Raw genomic sequence first — 22,230 nt, 5'->3', positions numbered from 1 at the left:
AAGCTATAATTGTGCGTTTGTTGTTACCAGACGTTACAGTGCAACACAGTATGCGAATAACATTATAGTTTTCAAAAGGGATAAAACTATATTATGTTTTAGAATTAACGCTTGTACGAGACTGGAATACATCTTGGAAGATCCAGTACAACTGCTACATCTCACAGCGAAAGATAAGGACAACACACACACACAGAAAAAACCCTGTCCTCTATGCAGTTGTCATACGGAAGCAATGGAAATATCAAAGAACAGACGCGCCCATAGGCTGCATGTGACGAAGGAAATGAAAATCGATCCTGTCGAACTGCATGGAGTTGGTTTACAGGCAATTAGACAATTAATGTGAGCTGAGGCTAATGAGTCAGCACTTTCTCAACGCTAGCGTAGTCTGGCTAGAACATCGTTTATGAGTAATAACCAGAACAACAAGCACCTCCGTGTTACGCTACCTTTGACAAAAATAGTTAATCTGAATGCATATTCGTTCACCTCTGTACTCCACAGCTTGTTACTGTTAACACTATGATTTCTCCATCTCTCCTTTTCCATTCGGAAGTAAATTGTCAGAAGTCTTGTTAAATGCATATTTCCACGCCAGTGCCTCAGGATGCGTCAAATCAACCGACCACAATCATGTTGTCAAGCGCGCAAATTCAAACAGCCTGCAAGAGGTGGTGTGCCGGACGTGTTCTTCGTTTGGTTTCCTAAAACCGAACAAAACAGAGAAACAAAAATTGGACATGAAACAGTAGTAAGGATCGAACCCGAGCCAAAGTGTAAGCAGTCTCGTGCGCCATCATCTACTGTATTGGAACAACTGTAGCTAACTGTATCTGGCGAGCCGCTTGAATTTGCTTGCCCAATGGCCTTATTGGCTAACTTCAGTGCAAATTAACTCAGAAACGGCACAACGTATCAATTTTCCTATTAACAATCATTTCTCAGCACAACCTACCCTGCCACAACCTTACAAGGTTTTCAGATTGTTTCTGACCACCTTGCATATGGTGTCTCTCCCACAGAGTTCAAAATGGCTCTGAGCACTATGGGACTTAACATCTGTGGTCATCAGTCCCCTAGAACTTAGAACTACTTAAACCTAACTAACCTAAGGACAGCACACTCATCCATGCCCGAGGCAGGATTCGAACCTGCGACCGGAGCGGTCACGCGGTCCCAGACTGAAGCGCCTTTAACCGCACGGCCACACCGGCCGGCTCTCCCGCAGAGTCGTCAGGTGCAGTTTTTCTAGTGTTTCGCCAGATATTAGCAGTTTAGTTTTTGTACTGTGTAGCTTGAGTGAGCCCAATCAGATAATAGTGATCTCGTCTTTCTTTCAGGTCCCAGTGTGGACAAAATGTGGGCTTCTTTACTGTTACAAACAAAATACCGTATTTTACGCACCCATTCGATAAAGTAACCCCGAATTTGTCTAATGCGATATTCGTTTTACCGATATGTATATGCTGGCCAAAAGGAATCTATTAATATCAAAGACAGGCCTTAATCTGAGGAAGAGATGTTTCAGAATATACAGTACTGGCCATTAAAATTGCTACACCAAGAAGAAATGCAGATGATAAACAGGTATTCGTTGGACAAATATATTATACTAGAACTGACACGTGATTACATTTTCACGCAGTTTGGGTGCATAGATCCTGAGAAATCAGTACCCAGAACAACCACCTCTGGCCCTAATAACGGCCATGATACGTCTGGGCATTGAGTCAAACAGAGCTTGGATGGCGTGTACAGGTACAGCTGCCGATGCAGCTTCAACACGATACCACAGTTCATCAAGAGTAGTGGCTGGCGTATTGTGACGAGCCAGTTGCTCGGCCACCATTGACCAGACGTTTTCAGTTGGTGAGAGATCTGGAGAATGTGCTGGCCAGGGCAGCAGTCGAACATTCTCTGTATCCAGAAAGGCCCGTACAGGACCTGCAACATGCGGTCGTGGATTATCCTGCTGAAATGTAGGGTTTCGCAGGGATCGAATGAAGGGTAGAGCCAGGGTCGTAACACATCTGAAATGTAGCGTCCACTGTTCAAAGTGGCGTCAATGCGAACAAGAGGTGACCGAAACGTGTAACCAATGGCACCCCACACCATCACGCTGGGTGATAGGCCAGTATGGCGATGACGAATACACGCTTCCCAAGTGCGTTCATCGCGATGTCGCCAAACACGGATGCGACCATCATGATGCTGTAAACAGAACCTGGATTCATCCGAAAAAATGACGTTTAGCCATTCGTGCACCCAGGTTCGTCGCTGAGTACACCATCGCAGGCGCTCCTGTCTGTGATGCAGCGTCAAGGGTAACCGCAGCCATGGTCTCCAAGCTGATAGTCCATGGTGCTGCAAATGTCGTCGAAATGTTCGTGCAGATTGTTGTTGTCTTGCAAACGTCCCCATCTGTTGACTCAGGGATCGAGACGTGGCTGCACGAACCGTTACAGCCATGCGGATAAGATGCCTGTCATCTCGACTGCTAGTGATACAAGGCCGTTCGGATCCAGCACGGCGTTCCGTATTACCCTCCTGAACCCACCGATTCCATATTCTGCTAACATCCATTGGATCTCGACCAACGCGAGCAGCAATGACGCGATACGATAAACCGCAATCGCGATAGGCTACAATCCGACCTTTATCAAAGTCGGAAACGTGATGGTACGCATTTCTACCCGTTACACGAGGCATCACAACAACGTTTCACCAGGCAACGCCGGTCAACTGCTGTTTGTGTATAAGAAATCGGTTGGAAACTTTCCTCATGTCAGCACGTTGTAGGTGTCGCCACCGGCGCCAGTCTTGTGTGAATGCTCTGAAAAGCTAATCATTTGCATATCACAGCATCTTCTTATTGTCGGTTAAATTTTGCGTCTGTAGCACTTCATCTTCGTGGTGTAGCAATTTTAATGGCCAGTAGTGTACGTTTGGAGCATAGTATTGTATGGTAGAGAATCATGGACTGTTGGAAAACAGGAACAGAAGAAAATCGAGATGTGGTGCAACAGAGTAATGTTGCAGCTGGGCTGGACTGATAAGGTAAGGGCATGAGGAGGATTGTGCTCGGATTTGACTAAATCTACATGCAGTTCACGAGTCATCACATCAGCAACGTCTCCGATTGAATGTGTAATAAGGGGTACTATGTGATGGTCTCTTTGGGCCACACATATTTCCTAGACAACTCGTTGGACAAGTGTGCTTTCGTTTCTGCGGCGGGATCTTCTACTATTGAGAGTGTTCTCCTTGAGCAGAGCACAGGTACATTTTGATGCTATGTAAGACGAAATAAAACGTGCCAGTAAGGTACCCTGAAACAAATTATGATAGAATATTTCGGAAGCTGAACTGTTGCTATCACGAAGAAGTGGCAGGTAAGATTAGTTTGTAAAGTACTAAATTTTTGAAAAAGCAGATAAAGATATAAGACTCACGAGTTGCATGTAGAAAAGAGATCTTCGGGAGTAGCAGGTGTACTGGAAATGTCGAAAACTGAAGTGTAAGGTACCAGTAATGTGGTAGCGTCGAGGGATCACGGTGCCACACCAAATTCGGCAACGCGTATCGATTTAACGCGAATCGACACCACGGACATTAACATGGACTAGCTGCAATTCGCAACGATTTATGGGAGGCGCTCCAGTAGACCACAACTTCCCTTTCAGCTCTACAGAGCACTCACTCTGAGGTCAGTATACTGTCGAGCATGCCAGAGCTCAGCCCCAGCTCTTGGCCTCAGGTATAGCAGCCAACATCATTGGGTAGGACCAATGAGTAGTTACAGTTTCTGACGAACTTTACCGTTGCAAATGTCGAACGTTGCACTGTTAATCTGAAGTGATGCTTTCAAAATCGGTGAGAGTTATAAATTATCAAGCGGCCCCTTGGGGAAAAACTGTGTGAAAGTTAAGTAAACCTTTTAATCATGTACGTAATAAACAAAGTGAATCAGTATTTCTTGTGTTCTCCCTAAGCACTTAAAGAACACACATTTATGGCCAGACAAAAGCAGTTTCGCCAGATAACAACAAATAATATGAGTGAAACAACAAAGTGCCTCGTTATTTCAAAACAGGGCTTTTTAACGATAGTTTTTTCTCGCTATTTAGTACTTTATGTTCATTATGTGATCAAAAGTTTCCGGGCACCTGGCTGAAAATGACAAGTTCGTGGCGCCCTCCATCGGTAATGCTGGAATTCAATATGGTGTTGGCCCACCCTTAGCCTTGATAACAACTTCCACTCTCGCAGGCGTACGTTCAATCAGATGCTGGAAGGTTTCTTGTTTCTTGGGTAATGGCAGCCCATTCTTCACGGAGTGCTGCACTGAGGAGCGGTATCAGTGTCGGTCGGTGAGACCTGGCACGAAGTCGGCGATCCGAGACATTCCAAACGTGTTCTGTAGGATTCAGGTCAGGACTCTGTGCAGGCTAGTCCATTACAGGGATGCTGTTGTCGTGTAACCACTTCGCCGTAGGCCGTGCATTATGAACAGGTGCGCGATCGTGTTGAAAGGTGCAGTCGCCATCCCCGAATTCCTCAACAGCGGGAAGCAAGAAGGTGCTTAAAACAACAATGTAGGCCTGTGCTATGATAGTGACAGGCAAAACAACAAGGGGTGCAAGCCCCCTCCATGAAAAACATGACCACACTATAACACCACCGCCTCCGAACTTTACTGTTAGCACTACACACGCTGGCAGATGACGTTCACCAGGCATTCGCCATACCCACACCCTGCCATCGGATCGCCACATTGTGTACCGTGGTTCGTCACTCCACACAACGTTTTTCCACTGTTCAATTCTCCAATGTTTACGCTCCTTACACCAAGCGAGGAGTCGTTTGGCTCTTATCGGCTTGATGTGTGACTTACGAGTAATCGCTCGACCATCAAATCCAAATTTTCTCACCTCCCGCCTAACTTTCATAGTACTTGCAGTGGATCCTGATGCAGTTTGGAATTCCTGTCTAATAGTCTGAATAGATTCCTGCCTATTACAGATTACGACTCTCTCCAAGTGTCGGCGTACTCTGTCAGTCAACAGACGAGGTCGGCCTGTACGCTTTTGTGCTGTACTTGTTTCTTCACGTTTCCACTTCTCTATCACATCAGAGACAGTGGACCTAGAGATGTTTAGGAGTGTGGAAACCTCGATTACAGACGTATGACACAAGTGGCACCAATCACCTGACCACGTTCGAAGTCAATGAGTTCCGCGGAGCGCCCCATTCTGCTCTCTCACTGTGTCTAATGACTACTGAGGTCGCTGATGTGGAGTACCTGGCAGTAGGTGACAGCACAATGCACCTAATACGAAAACTGTATGTTTTTGGGGGGTGTCCGGATACTTTTGGTCACATGGAGTATGATCAGCAACGGTAATTGTATATATCGAAGTAATCAGAACAGCTGAATAATAAAATTATTTCCTTAACCACTTCTTCAGAATGTTTGAACCACATGACCACACCAACACGCTGGCCGGGGTGGCCGGTTCTAGGCGCTACAGTCTGGAACCGCGCGACCGCTACTGTCGCAGGTTCGAATCCAGCCTCGGGCATGGGTGTGTGTGATGTCCTTAGTTTAGTTAGGTTTAAGTAGTTCTAAGTTCTAGGGGACTGATAACCTCAGAAGTTAAGTCCCATAGTGCTCAGAGCCATTTGAACCACACCAACACGATGCTTGAATGTTATTGTTGACGCTCGCAAATAATGCGATAGTTATAATCTTCTGGGCACTAAGTGGCTGAGAGCTGTTAAGAAAATAATGAAACTGAGTGCTGGTTGTTTCGAAATATTCTCTTGCTGTGTTCAATGTACGAGAGAGGAAGGCAACATCGGAATGTGGGTGAATAGGTGATCTGAAAGGTTCAAAATGGTTCAAATGGCTCTGAGCACTATGGGACTCAACTGCTGAGGTCATTAGTCCCCTAGAACTTAGAACTAGTTAAACCTAACTAACCTAAGGACATCACAAACATCCATGCCCGAGGCAGGATTCCAACCTGCGACCGTAGCGGTCTTGCGGTTCCAGACTGCAGCGCCTTTAACCGCACGGCCACTTCGGCCGGCGATCTGAAAGCAGAGTGTGCTACCTGTACCTAGCGGACAGACGGCAGAACAAGAAGAATGAGGAGGGGAAAGAGAAAGACGAGCATCATTAGTACAGTATAAGCGCGGTTTAATTCGCGTGCACGTTTTGTGTAGCGACCGAAGGAGAACGGGCGCGCCGTAGCGGCGTATTCTGCACAGGTTCTCCTCCACTGGTGGCGGTGCGGACACTGATAAATCGACGCGCTGATCGAAGGATGCGTTAAGGCCGCGCCGAGGACAAGGGGGAGAGGGATTATCGGGGCACAGTGCGGACGGGGAAAAATAAAGAAACCGAAACGAGAAGAAGGCGCGCGCGGCATTATTCGAGGGGGGAAATAATTGTGGCTGGGATGGCTGGCTGGCGGACCGAGTTTCCTGGCCTACCTGCTACTGTAGCTGGTGCTCGCGGGCGGGTCCGACCGCGCTGGCGAAACGCGCGAGTGGAAGACGAAAAAAGGCTCGAGAGGTGGAGGAGGAGGGGAGGGGGAAGGCGTCCCTGACGTGCGGACGCCCGCGCAAGAGTAATGGCGCGCTTTATTTGTCGTAATGAGGGAAACGCGGCGCTGATCTGCCGTTTTCGTGGGCCTCGCCGCGGCGCCCGAGTAACGATGCGATGGCGAGGCTGTGGCCAGAGGCAGCGACCGCCGGCGGTCGAACGGGCCGGACCAACAGTCGAGCCGTCAGCCCGGCAGCGAGCTGCGCCGCTGCGACAGCCGCGTCGCCCAGTTTCTTCTCCCCCCCCCCACCCCCTCACCGTCCGCCCAGCCGCGATCCTCCCTCCACTGCTGCGCGTCTTTTTTCTTCCACCTGTCCGCTTCCTCCTCCTCTCGCGACTTTTTCGTTCACTTCTGCGCGCGCAACGACGACAGAGCGAGTCATAAATTAGTGCGGCGTCCGGTCGGATTCTTCGTGAGCATTGCCCGCGCTGTAATCGCCCTAGGACAATAGTCTGAAAGACATACTTGCTTGGACACTTAGTTTTTTCTTCCGTTTTCTTTTTCTTTTTTTTTCCTCTCGCGGCAGCGACGTTTGCAGCACAGCGACGGGCAGGAGCTGCGCGCGCGACGCTTAGGAACACGCCTGTGACATCGCTGCAGGAATGCTTAGCGGCATTCTTCTCAAATAATACCTAACTACTGTTCGTATCCCTCTTTACTGATTTTTATTTCCCTGCCCAGCTAGTTAAGCGCGGGGTCAGTAATCCAGAAGTTCACAATTCAAGCGTCCGTTTGTCCTTCACATTCTTTGAGTCTTCTACGTCTTTTAACATTTGTGGCTCTTACAGCGATGGTTGCTTTTATTATTCAAAGCATCCTACCTGTTGTAGCAGGCAACTGACGTCGTCTATGCGTGCGACCGAGTAACGCAATACGTGTCGTTCTGCACGCGGCACTACAGCTTAGTGGACGCCTGTGCTTAACTGCACTGCACGTGCCGAGCGTACCTACTCTCTGATTGGCATGCGTGCCGAAACGTGTATCTTCACTACTTGTTGTTGTTGTTGTGGTCTTCAGTCCTGAGACTGGTTTGATGCAGCTCTCCATGCTGCTCTATCCTGTGCAAGCCTCTTCATCTCCCAGTATCTACTGCAACCTACATCCTTCTGAATCTGCTTAGTGTATTCATCTCATGGTCTCCCTCTACGATTTTTACCCTCCACGCTGCCCTCCAATACTAAATCGGTGATCCCTTGATGCCTCAGAACATGTCCTGCCAACCGATCCCTTCTTCTAGTCAAGTTGTGCCACAAACTCCTCTTCTCCCCAATTCGGTTCAGTACCTCCTCATTACTTATGTGATCTACCCATATAATCTTCAGCATTCTTCTGTAGCACCACATTTCGAAAGCTTCTAATCTCTTCTCGTCCAAACTATTTATCGTCCATGTTTCACTTCCATGCATGGCTACACTCCATACAAATACTTTCAGAAACGACTTCCTGACACTTTAATCTATACTCGATGTTAACAAATTTCTCTTCTTCAGAAACGCTTTCCTTGCCATTGCCAGTCTACATTTTCTATCCTCTCTACTTCGACCATCATCAGTTACTTTGCTCCCCAAACAGCAAAACTCATTTACTACCTTAAGCGTCTCATTTCCTAATCTAATTCCCTCAGCATCACCCGATTTATTTCGACTACATTCTATTATCCTCGTTTATCTTTTATTGATGTTCATCTTATATCCTCCTTTCAAGACACTGTCCATTCCGTTCAACTGCTCTTCCAAGTCCTTTGCTGTCTCTGACAGAATTACAATTTCATCGGCGAACCTCAAAGTTTTTATTTCTTCTCCATGAATTTTAATACCTACGCCGAATTTTTCTTTTGTTTCCTTTACTGCTTACTCAATATACAGATTGAATAACAACGGGGAGAGGCTACAACCCTGTCTCACTCCTTTCCCAACCACTGCTTCCCTTTCATATCCCTCGACTCTTATAACTGCCATCTGGTTTCTGTACAAATTGTATATAGCCTTTCGCTCCCTGTATTTTACCCCTGCCACCTTTAGAATTTGAAAGAGAGTATTCCAGTCAACATTGTCAAAAGCTTTCTCTAAGTCTACAAATGCTAGAAACGCAGGTTTGCCTTTCTTTAATCTATCTTCTCATACAAGTCGTAGGGTCAGTATTGCCTCACGTGTTCCAATATTTCTACGGAATCCAAACTGATCTTCCCCGAGGTCGGTTTCTACCAGTTTTTCCATACATCTGTAATTGTTTGTTAAATAAGACAGCAAACAGAAATTTGGGCAAGTGTAAAGGGTCTCTCATCAAAGCAATCATTAGAAAGAGCTAATGAAAATAATATCACAATAACATTTGAAACATAAGAAAATTATGAACAGCTTGAATCACTTCGTGTGTTGTCGTGTTGTCATGATTGATGCCCCATAAGACTGTTCCGCGCTGACCTTGAGGAGCCACGGCAGCTAAGTACTGGTAGGATAGGCAAAATTCCAGTCTTACCGGCAGGCAGGTAAAAACGTATTTCGCAAGCATACAACGATGGTATTGTTATTTTAATCAACGTAAACGTCGTGGATAAAGTAAGTAGCATCCCACTCCAAATCTCGACGTCTCTTAATTAATCGTCTTCCTGAACCAAAGTGTCCGAGTCAGATATGCGAGAATTAACAAACGATTTCACGTAGTAGTACTGTAACACCCCACCCGTTGCTTGTCCGATTTTTGCGTGTGTTCTCCCCTGACAAACAACTTACAGAGAAATTGGGAGTGGAACTGTACGCAAAAATGGATAACGCTAGATTTAAATGTGGCGCTGTAACCCCTAATTAATCTGCGGTGGTAGCATTGACGATAAATCACACCTATTTTTACTTCCAAACATGAAACATCACGAACAATGTTCAATGACATCAAACACATACACAAAAATAAAATGAAGCAAAAGGATGAATTCAGGATCAACTACTGAAAGTAAAGGCTCTACTGAATCACAATAATTTTATTATAACCTTCAGATCAATGCTGAATAAAACACAATGAACAATTTAAAATTATCCTCCTAACTGGCATTGGCAGTAACTGTGTTAAAATCGGTCCAAAACGCGATCTCTTGTAACATATATACGAAGAACCACTACACTCCAAAGTACTGTGAAACGTCTGTGGAAACAGCAATTGCAATTGATCCAACTATTTAACGTTCCTCGTAACACAGGCCGAAGCGGGAGCGATCTCACCGTAATATTCCTGTTGTAGCGGCGGTCTCCGATGGTGACGGCGCGGCCGCGCGATCGGCGTGTGGCGTCTCGGAAAGTACAATCCTACAGTATTCGAACACTAGACTGCTGTCCGTAAACTTCTGTAATTGCGACAATATTTCCGTCAGCAATGAGCTGGCTCGGCTAACGTCCTCTCAGAACGAAAGACCAAGAGGGGAGACGACTTGGCTAACGTCCTCTCAGTATCAGAGCCCAGAACGGAAGACCTCGACCGACAGTCCAGCAAGATCGCTCTTCACCTTTGTTTTCTCACCTCAACTTCTACCGAGCGAATCACATCACTGGAAGCTCTCAAAATACCCAATTTGCCAGTGCCGACCAATGTACGGCCTGAGAATAGAACTCTTTCCCACCATTCTTTTATTTCTACAAAATTTCACAAGCAAACTCTGCCCTCGCCGGCTGGGAAGAACCACAGCTGTGGGCAATAACACTTTTACTGGAAGTTTTCTCCCAAGAGACCACTCGAGATTCCCCGTCGTAGCGAACACAGACTCTTTTGCATTGAAAGTTTGTTATTCGAAACTCCCGGCCTGCCCCATTTGAGTTACTCGAAGGCGTAAAATTAGTGGGACATAGGCGAGAGCACGCACAGGAAAGACCGTCCAGCTATCCACTGTTCTGTTTTGGTAAACACTTGAGCACCTGCAGCCGGCATCCCTCAAAGGTTGGCGACCGCTGTGGCCTCTCTAAACGGATTACAGAAATCCCCCAGTTCACTATTCATACCGTCAGGCTGTGGCCTTTGGCGGTTAGGCAGGGACGTAGCCGAACTCCGTCTCGCGTACTGCCTCTCCGCAAAATCTTATAATTACAAAATCGCGGAATTCTCTCGTGCCGATGCATTTCCACCTAGATTTCCTACGCCGTAATTTAGAGTATTACGCCAACAAAACCTAAAGTGTCACGTTAAATGGACTCATGTAAGGTGCAAGGCTGTTGCCACCTTACAATACTTGATCCAAATCCAGCTTTTGCACCTTTCTGAGAGTACTTGAAGGCGTCAGGTCAGTACAATTTACAAAAGTCTGCGATCTCTTCTCACGTGTTAAGATTCAACTGCGACTCCCACTCCGACTGCTGAGTAAATACAGTTGAAGCCAGTACCGTGGACACCGTGTAATGGGAAAACTATATCCAAATTTACAATGAAATGGTCATAAACTACAACTGTGAAACATATAGCAGTGGGTATTTGGCGTTTTACCAGACATTAGGGTTTCTTCCCGTTCCGTTTATGAAAGAACGCTTGAGGAGCGATTGCTTACAGTCTTGAGGGTATTTTTGTTCTGTCTTTGCAAGTACAAAAATGCGTGATTTTTTCTCATCAGACGCTTTTCGGTTTATTGAGGTAAAGCACATCTGCGGTCTATAATTAAGTTATGGTCACTCTTTGAAGAATTTATTGACGCCTTGTCAAGCATTTCCAGTTGGCCTCTATTACCAGTTTAAGAAGATTCTTTTTAATTTGTATAAAACAGTTGAAACCATCAGACTGAATAACCAGTGTAAACTTAAATAACATAATTACAGACCACTGATGATGCTTTACCTCTGCAAAGCGAAACGCGTCTGGTGACCAAAATCACGCATTTTTGTAGTTGCAACGACAGAACAAAAAACCCTCAAGAATTATAAAGCAACTACTGACACTATGGCCACACAAATGAAGATTGCTTACATGCCTCAATGCGCAGTCCAATCTTGTTTTTGCGGTTCGGTAAAGGAACGTACTTCGAGGACGGTTGTATATTCTTAGATTTTGCACCCAATATTGCTTCTCGAACCTTTATAAGTGGCCTTTCGCTGGATCGCTGAAGTCTATCTGAAAGCGTCCGCTAATTCAGGCTTTTCAGCATTTCCTGCTCCGTATCTAGGTTTACCAGGTATCAGGCTTTTTACGGTTTTTCAGCATTTTTAGCGATGAAGTACAGAACGCAGAACTAAGGATCTTTGTGACCTAATGACGTGAGCGCTATGGATAAGGAGGAATAAGAAAAGGAGAGATCAGGGCTTAACGTCCCGTCGACGACAAGGTCGGTAGAGCTGAGGAATAAGGAGGTGTACCTAAGAATATATAGATATTCTTATGAGATATATAGATATTCTTATGAGAGTGTCCTATGTTTTCTTCGTAGGCCGAACATTACAACGACGCTACGCACAAAGCGATCGCGGCAAAGTACGAGTAGAACGAGCGTATCATCCGGTGCCAACCAACCCCGCGTCCCCACGTTCGATTTTATTTTGACATAAGTTTATCTTAGGCAGAAGACTGAGCAATTAACAATACTGAGCATTTAATTGCTGTCATAACTGCCATATTATAAGGCAGTTTACACATTTACTTTTATTTTTTAACTTTTGTAGTTTAAGCACGTTTACTGTTGATCTGTCAAAAAACTGTCTGTAATTTATTATTAACAAACGATGGAAAATATTCAACTGATTCTGTTTATGTTTAAAATAGTTAGTCCGGCTTGTAGAGCAAAAAAATGGCTCTGAGCACTATGCGACTTAATTTCTGAGGTCATCAGTCGCCTAGAACTTAGAACTAATTAAACCTAACTAACCTAAGGACATCACACACATCCATGCCCGAGGCAGGATTCGAACCTGCGACTGTAGCGGTCCCGCGGTTCCAGACTGAAGCGCCTTTAACCGCACGGCCACACCGGCCGGCACGCTTGTAGAGCATAATGTCCGGTTAAATACTGCTATTTTTCTACCCTGGTAAACCTAACTCTATCCCGAACTGCACTTTTTGTGCAGTATGTCCTTTACCGGCCAATGATCTTCTTCAGTGCGGATGCACTCGCATTGGGGGGGAGGGGTGGTGGTTAGTGTTTAACGTCCCGTCGACAACGAGATCATTAGAGACGGAGCGCAAGCTCGGGTTAGGGAAGGATTGGGAAGGAAATCGGCCGTGCCCTTTCAAAGGAACCATCCCGGCATTTGCCTGAAACGATTTAGGGAAATCACGGAAAACCTAAATCAGGATGGCGGGAGACGGGATTGAACCGTCGTCCTTCCGAATGCGAGTCAGTATGCTAACCACTGCGCCACCTCGCTCGGTACACTCACATTGGTCAAACTCTTACGGGAATCGGTAGATTGACTGCGCGAGTAATGAGTGTAATGGGCAGGGGTACTACAAATGTAGTGTGTGGACAGTAAGTTGGAAATGCGGGCCTCACGGGAAGTGTGCCAGAGATAAGTTCCTGCAGTCGCACTATCCTCTGTGTCCTCGATGGCTTAGTCGGATGCCGGTATGGTGGCTCAGCGCGTTCGATCAGAAGGTTAACTGCCCTCTGTAATAAAAAAAACTGAGTTAATGGATGAACGATGAACTTGAACAAGCGTCATGGGACGTCCGCCTCTAAGAAATCCGATAGATCGCACAAATCTAAGGGCTGTCAATTAGACTAAATACCTAGGAATTACGAGCAATTTAAATCGGAAAGACCACATAGATAATATTGTGGAGAAGGTGAAACAGAGACTGCGGTTTGTTGGCAGAACACTTAGAAGGTGCGACAAACCCACTAAAGAGAGAGCCTACATTACACTTGTCCGTCCTCTGCTGGAATATTGCTGCGCGGTGTGGGATCCTTACCAGGTAGGATTGACGGAGGATATCGAAAAAGAAGGGCAGCTCGTTTCGTGTTGTCGCGCAATAGCGGTGAGAGTGTCGGTTTTCTTTGCGACGAGATCTATTTACGAAATTTCAATCACCAACTTTCTCTTCCGAATGCGAAAATATTTTGTTGACATCCACCTACGTAGGGAGAAATGATCATCATTACAAAATAAGAGAAATCAGAGCTCGAACGGAAAGATTTAGGTGTTCCTTTTTCCCACACGCTATTCGCGAGTGGAATGGTAGAGAAGTAGTATGAAAATGATTCGATGAACCCTCTGCCAGGTACTTAAATGTGAACTGCAGATTAACCATGTAGATGTAGAACAAATGCATCTAGCACTAACAAACAGAATGCAAAGTGAGATCAAAAATTAAAAAAAATGTCGGATGGAGTCATGTAAGCGGAAGATCCCGGGTGCCAGTCCGGTCGGCGCACACATTTTCAACTGTCGCCGTTGATATTTATCAGCGCATGTAAGCAGCTAAAGTTCTGAATTTCACTGTAATTACATTGACGTTGTAGTCACATCATACTACTTTCTGATTTATCAAATGCACAATTTTAAATTTCTGAACATTTAAGGAAGTCGACATAAAAGTTTTCTAAATGTTGTGCAGCGACATACTGTAAGGTGTCAGTGAATAAAATCGACCTTTCAGACACGGTTGCAGTGGTATTCCTCTCGGCACACTCTCCATGCAGCCCTGTCTGAAAGGTCGATTTTATTCACTGATATCCTGCAGTAAGAAGCGGCAGCACACCCAGAAAACTTTTATATTGACTCTCACGACGGGGCACTACGCTCTTACATATAAATGAAATTGCTAGTCTTTGTACCAGTTTCAAATCTTATCAAGATGACTAATTCGTTTGCAAGTCTGGGGCACTATCCCTGTTGTTTTTTAGGTCATCAATAAACAACATGAACAGCAAGGATGCAAACACATTTGCCTGGAGCACGGCTGCAACTACTTCGTGTGTCTTTCAGTCCTCGAAAATCAGTCGGTATGTCTGGGCTACTACTACGCGTTGAAACGGGGCTGATTAAACTTGTCCAGGGAGCGGAAAAAAAGCTGTCGATTATATTAAAAAAATGGTTCAAAATGGCTCTGAGCACTATGGGACTCAACTGCTGTGGTCATCAGTCCCCTAGAACTTAGAACTACTTAAACCTAACTAACCTAAGGACATCACATACACCCATGCCCGAGGCAGGATTCGAACCTGCGACCGTAGCAGATTACATTAAAGGATGATGAACAGGGACGGTAATGTTCGTTGGTAATCATGCACATGATAAATACACAGCGTCATTTCTACCGCATCAAAATATCTTAAACTGGTGATTCCTGTCAGAAACGTCACCATGTATAGTAACTAACGGGAAATCATACTGCAAAACTAAAGATATATGTAGGGTTCAAAAAAATGGTTCAAATGGCTCTGAGCACTATGCGACTTAACTTCTGAGGTCATCAGTCGCCTAGAACTTAGGACTAATTAAGCCTAACTAACCTAAGGACATCACACACATCCATGCCCGAGGCAGGATTCGAACCTGCGACCGTAGCAGCTACGCGATTCCAGACTGAAGCGCCTAAAACCGCACGGCCAATGTAGGGTTCCGCCAAGAAATTTGTTAGACGTCTTCCTGTTTCCGATATGTATAAAGTATTTAAGAGACGGTTTGTACACCCCTTTTAGATTGTTTGCAGATGATGTCTAATTTCAAAAGAATTTTATACAAGATATCTGAATAGCTTGAAAGCGACTAAGGATCCCGAGTGAGTACTAACAGAATTCCATTCAGTTTCTGTCACTTGTCAAGTGACACAGTTTTTAGAAGTTATCGAATGAAATAAATGTCGAAGTATTGCACTTAGGAACATCTTAACTGGAATGATCATATACAAAACGCTACAGGCAAGGCAAACCAAAGGCTAAGTTTATTCTCAGAACTAAAAGTGCAATAAATCCTGTAAGGCAACTACTTACACTCTGGATGCTGGATGTTGTAAGTTTCGTTAGCCGGCCGGGGTGGCCGAGCGGCTCTAGGCGCTTCAGTCCGGAACCGCGCGACTGCTACGGTCGCATGTTCGAATCCTGCCTCGGGCATCGACGTGTGTGATGTCCTTAGGTTAGGTTAGTTCTAAGTTCTAGGGGACTGATAACCTCAGATGTTAAGTCCCATAGTGCTCAGAGCCATTTGAACCATTTGTAAGTTTGGTTACCTATCTTAAGGTGCAAGAAATATTTTCCGGGTTAGTTTCATTTCGCTCACCCCGTAGAGCACTGCTACTTGACACAAGATCGTAACATATAGAACTGATTCACGACAATTGTGAGGCTTCAAGGAAGAATGGCTCTTTCTGTTTTATCACGAAGTAGTTTGGAGAGTGTCTCGAGGATTACAACTGAGCTGAGATGACTTTCCATGTGGATTTTAAAATTTTCCCGGTGAACTGAATGTTCAAACAAATTTCGGGCTTGGAGCCGATTGTTGTATAATTCCTCCCACGATATTTCGACAAGGTACTTGCCAGTCTTCTTCAGGTGAGCCGTCGAACACTAACGAATACTCTTTCTTCTTTATTGTTATTTCAGTTCTCCACAACGGGGGTGGGCTGTCCGCGGACAGAAACTGCTCTTCAGTCAAAGATTACAAAAACGGTATTTAAAAACGGTTAAAACATATAAAGGCGACGATAACAAATGATTTTGTAAAAAATTGCATAAGTGGATGATAGTGACGAATTTTACATATCAACATAGGACTCACACAGCCAGCCGGTTGCAAATAACTGATTGGTACATTGACCGAGGTTTCGATGTCTTTAAGGATGTCTTCGTCAGAATGAAATTTTAAGAAACCGTAAAGTTACTTTGTGAGAAAGCAGTAGTCAAAGTTTCGAACAGATATGCTCTAGTCAAAAATGAAAATTAAATACGTTTTGAAGAAGACATCGTTGGAGTTGTCGAAACCTAGGTCAGTGTAGCAAAGTTGTCTGCAACCGGTTGGCTGTGTGATGCCTATGCTGAAAATTACATACGGTTGCTGTGAGACAAAAATGGTTCAAATGGCTCTGAGCACTATGGAACTTAACATCTATGGTCATCAGTCCCCTAGAACTTAGAACTACTTAAACCTAACTAACCTAAGGACAGCACACAACACCCAGTCACCACGAGGCAGAGAAAATCCCTGACCCCGTCGGGAATCGAACCCGGGAACCCGGGCGCGGGAAGCGAGAACGCTACCGCACGACCACGAGCTGCGGACTGCTGTGAGACAGCCGTGTTTAAAACCGTAAGAGTTTTACATACTAACAAGTGACAATAAACGAGGATTTGTAAAATACACAGATGAAGATACTGATGGGTTTTAAAACCCGTTTGACGATTTTATATTACAGCTAAAATACAGTCTCTCATGAATGTGAATTATGCCATGATGATACGAGGTGACACACATGAAAAAATTATCATGATGAAGGTGCGATGATGAGTATGACTACGGGGCCGTGTAGAAACGCAGGTAGCGATTAGAAGTCAACAAGATTGATTAAGGAAGAAGGAGAAAATTGGAGGATTGTGTGGGGTGGACCATGGTGGTTAGCGCTGGAAAGAGGGGTGTATATCGTGACGGATTTCATAATTGGGGAGTGGGAGTTGGTTATAATTCCCACAGGGGAGGATTGATAAGGCATGGAGGTGCGTGGAAGTTGGAATATGAATGTCGTGGAGCAGCAGGATACCTGGATTGGTGGTTAGTCCGAAATATATACCGCGCTGCGAGTATTCCGTGCATGCGTCAAAATCGAACTGACACGCGGACTACCCTTCCTGGCGGCAGCGCCCTTGCTAGTGGGACTGTAAACCTAGCTGTCCTCTGCATTACCTCTCACAGCGGCTGTTGGTGCAGTCTGTCGTCTCAGAGTAGAACAAATCGCGGTGATGATGGGCTTCCACGCACTTTCCAACTGGTAGCCACTATCAAGGTTGATCCGATTTTTCGCTAGGAGTATTTCCACGAATTCTTTAATAATGGAGTCCCAAAAAGACGAGCATTCAGTGGAGAATGATAGAACTATGATTCTGACTACACCAACATATTTTTGCGTCTCTATTTTAAAGGAATCCGTGGAAATATACCTGACGGAAAATTTGGTGAACCGTGATAATGGACACCAGCTGGACGGTGCATCATCTCCACGATTTGCTTTAACTGAAGACGATAGAGCGCGCCAACGGCCGCGGCGAGCGGTAATGCAGAGGACAGCTGAGTTCCGCGATTCCTCCAGCAAGAACGCTGCCACCGGCATGTGTGGTCCGTCTGTCTACTTGACTTTGACGCATGCGTGGAATACTCGGAGCGCGCTTTACAGGGTGTCACAAAAAGGTACGGCCAAACTTTCAGGAAACATTCCTCACACACAAATAAAGAAAAGATGTTATGTGGACATGTGTCCGGAAACGCTTAATTTCCTTGTTAGAGCTCATTTTAGTTTCGTCAGTATGTACTGTACTTCCCCGATTCACCGCCATGATTTCATACGGGATACTCTACCTGTGCTGCTAGAACATGTGCCTTTACAAGTACGACACAACATGTGGTTCATGCACGATGGAGCTCCTGCACATTTCAGTCGAAGTGTTCGTACGCTTCTCAACAACAGATTCGGTGACCGATGGATTGGTAGAGGCGGACCAATTCCATGGCCTCCACGCTCTCCTGACCTCAACCCTCTTGACTTTCATTTATGGGGGCATTTGAAAGCTCTTGTCCACGCAACCCCAGTACCAAATGTAGAGACTCTTCGTGCTCGTATTGTGGACGGCTCTGATACAATACGCCATTCTCCAGTGCTGCATCAGCGCATCAGGGATTCCATGCGACGGAGGGTGGATGCATGCATCCTCGCTAATAGAGGACATTTTGAACATTTCCCGTAACAAAGTGTTTGAAGTCACGCTGGTACGTTCTGTTGCTGTGTGTTTCCATTCCATAATTAATGTGATTTGAAGAGAAGTATTAAAATGAGCTCTAACATGGAAAGTAAGCGTTTCCGGACACATGTCCACATAACATATTTTCTTTCTTTGTGTGTGAGGAATGTTTCCTGAAAGTTTGGCCGTACCTTTTTGTAACACCCTGTATATTTTGGGACGGAGCGAGTATTTGCCAGTCTTCGATGGGTCACCTGAAGATAACTGGCAGGTGCCCAGTAGGAATATCGTGAGAGGAAGACCGGCTGCAAGCCCGAAATTTATCTGAACAGGACTTTGAATAGCGCCTCAGTATTTTCACGAAATTTCAGTCTACAAGATTTGTGCTTTCTGCGACAAAACATGTGGTTTTCTTGAAGGCAACATATACTGTCTAACCATTGAGCCATGCACGGCTCGTGTTTATACCATTTATGGTTTGTCATCTTCTAATACGGTACGGCCGCCTCGTTTTCTTATTCCATTTACTGGCGTCACTAACTTCCTGCCTTACTTTCCCGTGAGCGGCAGCAGCAGCGCGTATCGATAAGTGCACTGTCGTACCATCTATGGAGCGGACCGATAGTATTTCCGGGTCATCGTGAGTCTGGCGGTCAGTTCGAGACGTACGAGCAGAGCAGCCGGGGATGGAGTACCAGTGAGGTTGGCTCAGCCAGTACCAGCGGGGACGACCGTTGGTTGGTCGTCCGTCGATCGTCTCATCGACGACATGTATTTGGATCGGCTTCTGCCTGTGCAGAGACGTCGGTTGTGTTACCTCTGCATGGTTGGTCGGAGCCGTGTCTTCGGGACGTCGTCCGTCCGAAGGAAGAAAGTAAGTTGGAGACGCACCAGCAGTGCAGTCGCGACGGAGCAGCAATCGTGGACGGAACATCACTCCAGTCGGTCGGTTGGTGTGGAGCAGCAAGCATGCCCCCGTCGCGCGAAGTTGGGCTAGAGCCGCTGGCGGCGTGCACGCGCGGTCGGAGTGTGAGGTGCTGCTTGCGAGTGCTACGAAGTTCGTCGCCCATCGATCTTGGACATGAAAATTGAGTTCTCACTTAACTTACTATCGAGCCTCAACTTTTTACATTTCCTCGTTTCATCCTGGTAGTCGCTTTTGGGACATTCTCGCGAGCAACAACGGGTGTGTATTTAAGTCGGCTGAGATTAAATTTATTCCCTGTTATTAAAGTTCACCAGCGGTATCTTCTGCCTTGTGACCGTTGACGTACCGGTTACCTGCCCTGGTCGTTGACATAATTTTGGCGGTATATTTTCCTCGTCGTATTGTTGCTGTCCAGTGCGGCGTGTAGTTCGACGGCTGGGGTGTTGTTGGTCACTGTGGGCGCCAATATTCTGTGTGTCGTTGTATTGAAATCTTGCGGTCATTTTGCTGGTTGCGTCGAGCGGAACTGATTTGGTTGATTGGTCGGTCGGCTGTCTTTCGGTTGGGTTGCCTTCCGATTAAGAGATTGTTGGTCAGACTGCCTGTCTCGCCTAAACGGGCGTTAGTGTTACAATTCCAGGCCGACCCTTGGAAGTTCTGAGCGCCGTTCCGTGTCTGTTACATAGTAACTTCCCTGTTTGGGTTTTAGTTATGTAGTTGATGGTTGGCCTTCAGCCGAGTTTTATATGTGCTAAATTAATGTTCTTGTCTTGCCCTTAAGGCATGATATTGTTATTCTTATAGGGGCCTTCAGTCGAATTTTACATCAAATCTTTTATGGCCGAAAGTCGCTTAATTATTGTGTTGATGTGTGGTCTTCAGCTGAGTTTTAATATCTCTTAAATTAATGTTCTTGTCCTGCCCTTAAGGCATACGGTTGTGATGTTTTTATGGGGCCTTCAGCCGAATTTGCTTCAATTGTTTTAAGATTAGGCCGTTGGATTGAAACACTTCTTATTGCTTAATATGCGGCCTCCGGCCGAATTCCATTAAAATTAAAAAAAATATTTTTGGGTGACACCTCCAGAAGAACCTTCTATGTCAATTTCTTATTTAGGACTTGCGTTCTGGAGTTTGAGTGTGGCCTTCAGCCGATCTAATGTTAATCAAAGGAGATCCATTACTACTTTGAGTGTTTTGCATTCTTGTGTAATATTGTGTGTGGACAAATAACTGACAGCAACCTCATTTTGCCCCTATTCCACAACCTAACCCGCTCTGACCTGTTAGCCCAGGCATTTCAACCATATTGAGATCAAAGCTAGTACGGAAATATTTAGAAGTTCATTTTTGCCACACGTGTAACGTAGTAAAACCATCACGTAGACAAACAACTACTTACATTTTCAGTTCACACTAATCAGTGTCCTGTATAAAGTGCTTTGCTATATACTGCACGTAACATTTGTTACTGCTTGTATTAGCTATTCTTGAATGGATAGGTTAATTCTTGCGAATTAATCGTATTCATGCTTCCTGTGATCATCGTATGAGCCTAATATTTTATCAGGAGATGCTGATAGAATACAGTCAATGAAAGGCAGTGGAAACGAGTCAGAAAATGGACTTTGCTATGCAGAAGGAGAAGTACCCACACCGAAAGTACTACGATGTCTGGGGTCCCCATTCTGCGTAGAGCATCGCAGCGGTGGGTCTGAGGAGAACGAACATCGCCAGATTGCATTCCTCGTCGTTATATGGTCTCAGCATCTGGCTTGATGGTACGACAATCAGTAATTTGGACAGCAGCTTTTACATTTCTGAGGCGTTAAAGCCGCTTGCTGTGCTCTATTTTCGAGGTGCTCATTACGTTATTTTCCAGCAAGACAACGCAAAACCACACGTTACCCACACTGTCCTTACCCAACTTGGTATAGAGGTTCCCCTGATCTTCAGCTCTCTCTCCCACTGAAGTAAGCTGCTCATGGATTTCTGAGAGTTTGGCTCTCCTCCAGTTACCAGCTAATACGATTAACGACCTCTGAAAGAGATGAAGTACATCAAATGACATGAAACTTCCTGGCAAATTAAAACTGTGTGCCGGACCGAGATTCGAACTCGGGACCTTTGCCTTTCGAGGTCAAGTACTCTACCAACTGAGCTACCCAAACACGACTCACGCCCCGTCCTCACAGCTTTATTTCCTCCAGTACCTCGTCTCCTACCTTCAACTTTACAGAAGCTCTCCTGCGAACCTTGCAGGAGTAGCACTCCTGAAAGAAAGGATATTGCGGAGACATGGCTTAGCCACAGCCTATGGGATGTTTCCAGAACGAGATTTTTCACTCTACAGCGGAGTGTGCGCTGATATGAAACTTCCTGGCAGATTAAAATTGTGTGCAGGAGAGCTTCTGTAAAGTTTGGAAGGCAGGAGACGAGGTACTGGCGGAAGTTAGGCTGTGAGACGGGGCGTGAGTCGTGCTTCGGTAGCTCAATTGGTAGAGCACTTGCCCGTGAAAGGCAAAGGTCCCGAGTTCGAGTCTCGGTCCGACACACAGTTTCATATCAGCGCACACTCCGCTGCAGAGTGAAAATCTCATTCTGGATCGAATGACATATAAGTATCGCCGTTCACGCTCAGTTCCATTCGAGGCCTAGCAGAGTTAAAGCCGCTGTAGCTGCCAGAGGCCACCTGTATACTCCCAATCACCTATAAATTTAACGATGTATATTTGCTACTATAATGTGTACACACAAATTTAAAAACTTAAATTTTCGTTGGATGCTATCCTTCCTGGTGTTGTAATTTTAATAGCCAACAGTGTAAATTTAGTGCGTCT

The sequence above is a fragment of the Schistocerca piceifrons genome, chromosome 5 (assembly GCF_021461385.2).
Source record: "Schistocerca piceifrons isolate TAMUIC-IGC-003096 chromosome 5, iqSchPice1.1, whole genome shotgun sequence".
Lineage (NCBI taxonomy): Eukaryota > Metazoa > Arthropoda > Insecta > Orthoptera > Acrididae > Schistocerca > Schistocerca piceifrons.
The sequence above is the reverse complement of the archived record's forward strand: the minus strand, read 5'-3'. Positions refer to the sequence as shown.